The sequence below is a fragment of the Marmota marmota genome, unplaced genomic scaffold (genome assembly GCF_001458135.2).
Source record: "Marmota marmota marmota unplaced genomic scaffold, marMar, whole genome shotgun sequence".
In the NCBI taxonomy this organism is placed as follows: Eukaryota; Metazoa; Chordata; class Mammalia; order Rodentia; family Sciuridae; genus Marmota; species Marmota marmota.
Window position 1 is genome coordinate 15,031,636 of NW_025999982.1, and position 3,891 is coordinate 15,035,526.

Below are 3,891 nucleotides of genomic sequence, written 5' to 3' on the forward strand. Positions count from 1 at the left end.
CAGGGGGAGGGAGAAGAGAAGGGCGGGAGTAGATGGGGAAGGGGGGCAGCTAAGCTTTTCTTTTTTTAAGATGCTGACAGTTATTTTTAGAGTTTTGTTTTCCCTCTCCCTTCTCCGCTGGAGTGAATGGAAGAGGAAATGGATGAAGGTGCTGCTGGCCCATTGGAATAGGGGCAATTAGAATCTAAGCAGGAGTGGGGCGTGGAGGGAGGGAGCTCCAGGGCTTGAGGAGGCAGCCTTCTTGCCCCACCAGTTTCCTTGTGCCCTCGAATTTTGCCTTTTGGCCAAAGAAAAGGAGCAGTAGAGGATGATGCTGCAATTTTAACATCCCACAATGCATGCAAGGGATTTTCTTTCAATACCATTCCACCAGTCTACTGCAGCTGGGGGCTGCCAGAGACCCCCTTTATCCTCTGTGCTGCGTTGGGACTTTCAGGATGCCTTCCTTCCTTTGGATGTTAGAGAGGAGGCATTTGCCAATAGAAGTGTCTTGTGCTTTAGAGTGTCTGTGTGTGCGTGTGCGTGTGTGTGTGTGTGTGTGTGTATTTTCTCAAAGTGAAGATCTACAGGCAAATGTGGTTACTTCCTCTACTCTTGAGGCTTAAGAACAGAAAGTTCTTAATGTTGGTTTTAAGCCCCTCGCCCAAGTTTCCCTACCATTGGAACTGTTTCAAGCTATGTAGTTTAGATTCATTTTCCTGAGCGGAATTCAAGAAACAAACATGTCAGGTAGTTTTGCCCAAGAAAGAGAGCTAGGTAGAAAACAGGTAAACACACTATAGACCATGTGGAAAACAATGAGTCTCCTTCACCATAGAGGGGGTGAAAAAACCCACCCACAATGTCTCCCTGAGCACCTTAAAGTGTGAAGGTGAGGAACTCTTTCCTTCAGATCAGATCAATTTCAAACATTAGTATCCGTGTATATAATTTTTATTTATTTATTTTTTATTTATTGGAGCATTCACAAGTTATGTTGTAGAAAAAAATATGAAGAAATCTTGAGGACAAATTCAGAAGTTTGTGAATTGGAGATCGGCTTTTCAAAGTTTCCCTTCTCTTTGGAGTGACTTCATAGAGAAGATGGAATTTGGAGAGATGTTTTATGCACTTTTTTAAGAGCAAAAGGACCAATTTTTCATTAGATGCTTAGAAAGGTACCCATCTATGCATACAAACAAGCTGAAGAACTCATCCTCTAAATCGATGCCTTTTATTTTTTTGTGGTGGAATTGATTCTTCAGTTAAGAAATCAGTGAGACAGCAGAGAACTCAGAAATAGGAATGCTGCTTAAGGACAAGAGTCCAAAGGATGGTGTCATAAATAAGATTACAGAAAAAATTTCTAGCCTTTTAAAATTGAAAGTGACCTTGGTGACCATTCAATTTGAATTGTAACTGAGTGCAGGAATAGCTTTGTAATATCCTTGACGGTTCTGCATCCACCAATGCAACAACATTTTCCACATCTAAGAACTCAGCAATTTTTCTAGGAAGCCCGCTCAATTGTTAGACGGTCTCTCCTTGTGTTCAGATGAACACAGTGTCCTTGCAACATTCATACAGTAGTCTTTCTCCATTAAAACGATGTTCCCTTTGTATCCAACTGTTAGATTTTCATATAATTTCAGAAAATGTGTTCCAGTAGTGCCACATGATCAGAAACTTTTGGGTATACAGCCCAGACGAAGTGTTATCTGTTATCCATTTTCTGCAGCCTCTGTATTACATTAAGCATACTTGGCCATATCTTTTATATCAAATTTTCTAAGAAATTGTCTTTTTACAAAATATGCTGCAAGAAATTTTAGGAATGGACACTGTTGAATAAATTATCCAGTGCCTTTTAGTCCATTTTATAAATAAGGACACTAGGCATTGTAGAGATTGATTTCAAGGTCACACCCAGTTATTTGTGAAGCTGAGATGGTACATGGGTGTTTTCTTTCTCAGCCCATGTGTTTCCTTTGGTAGCAATGGATAGGCCTACTCCTCGAATCTTGCCAATAAACTAATATCCGAATGATGTCATCTTTTATTACTCTTTTCATTTCCCTTGCTTCCTCCTCCAATAAATTCAATAGAATTAGGGAAGAACAAAGAAACCAAAATATAATTGACTAAATAATGTATGGTGTGTTCCTGAGATTAACTACTAGGAGGTAAACATAAATTATGTTTTAGAATCATAATGCATGGAAATACATTTGTTAAATGTTAAGTGAAAAATTATATACAGTATGAAACTACATTGAAAAATAAAAGTATACATAGAGAAAAAGATGAAGTCTGTATTAAGATGTTTCTGTTTATTATTAGATGATGATACCATCATCTAATAAAAAAGATTTATAAAAACTCTTTTGTTTTAGAACACTTTTAGTTTTAGTTATAGAAAATGTGCAGGTGGTACAGAAAGTTCTTTTATAACTGTATCCAGTTTCCCCTGTTAATATCATTCATTAATATGGTATATTTATTATAATTAATGAAACAATATTGATACATTATTATGAAATGAAGTTCATAATGTATTCAGATTTTCTTAGTTTCTATCTCATGTCCTTTTCTTTTCTCTCTCTGTGTGTGTGTGTGTGTGTTTCACTAGGGATGAATTTAGGGGTCCTTTACCCTGAGCTACATCCCTAGAACTTTTTATGTTTTATTTTGAGACGGGGTGTTGCTAAGCTGCTTAGGTTCTCATTAAGGTGCTGGGGCTGACCTTGAACTTGAAATCTTCTTGCCTCAGCCTCCAGAGTCACTGGGATTATAAGCATATACTACTTACCAACTTTGTGCCCTTTATTTATTCCAGGAGTCCATCCAGGATACTACATTATATTTAGTTGTGATGTTTCCTTAGGCTTATTCAGGCTGCGACAGTTTCTCAGACTTCCCTAGGTTTTGATTACCTTGACAGCTTTGAGGCCTGCTAATCAGATATTTTGCAGAATTTCCCATAAGTGGGAATTATCTGGTATCTCCCTCATGATTATACTGGGATTAGAAATTTTAGGAGGAAGAACATGAAGTACCATTTTCATCAAATCACCTCAGGGGTATACTCTATCCATGTGTCTTACTGTGGTTCCTATGAACTTGATCACCTGCCTGAAGCAGCGTTCCTTAGGTCAGGCTTTCTTCATTGTAGGTTGATTCTTTACTTTCTTTCATGCTGTTACTTTGGAGGGAAGTTACAGTGAGCAGTTTCTACTGAAGATGTGGGCAGTTAGATTCCACCCCCTTCCTCCTAGAGGCTGAAGTGTATCTCAGTTATTTGGAACTCTGCACAGGCTATTTGTCTATTCTATTCTATTCTATTCTATTCTATTCTATTCTATTTATTCTATTCTATTCTATTCTGTTCTATTCATAGAGCCTTTTGTGTATTTCTTCTTTTACTTTGGTTTATAATTCAGTGCTATGTTGTTGCTCAAATTATTTCAACTATAGCCCCACGGGGAGCTCTTTTGGTTGATTCCTGTGTTGCTTTGACAGGCTGTATTATTCTGGGGTATTTTTCTCTCTTTTTAAAAAGTATTACTTACTTTTTAGTGTTGCAAGGTATTCATCTTGTGTCTTTCCAGGACCTTTCCTTTAATCAGCATATCTCCAAGGAGTCCTGGATGTTTTGAGAACAGTATTAGAAACATATCTGAGGGCTAGATGTGTTTGGTGCCATTATATCCTTTTGCTTGTAATCTCTGTCAGCTAAAAGCTGGGTGTGTAGAACTCTGTGTACATGCTTACTTTACAAGTAGTTATTTTATGACTATCCTGAACTAAATCTGAGTTTATAGTAAAGTAAATATCAATATGTATTTATACTGATGCCTTCAACTCTAATCTGTTGCCACACAGATCACTATAGCTCCTTCTTCTTGCTTACTT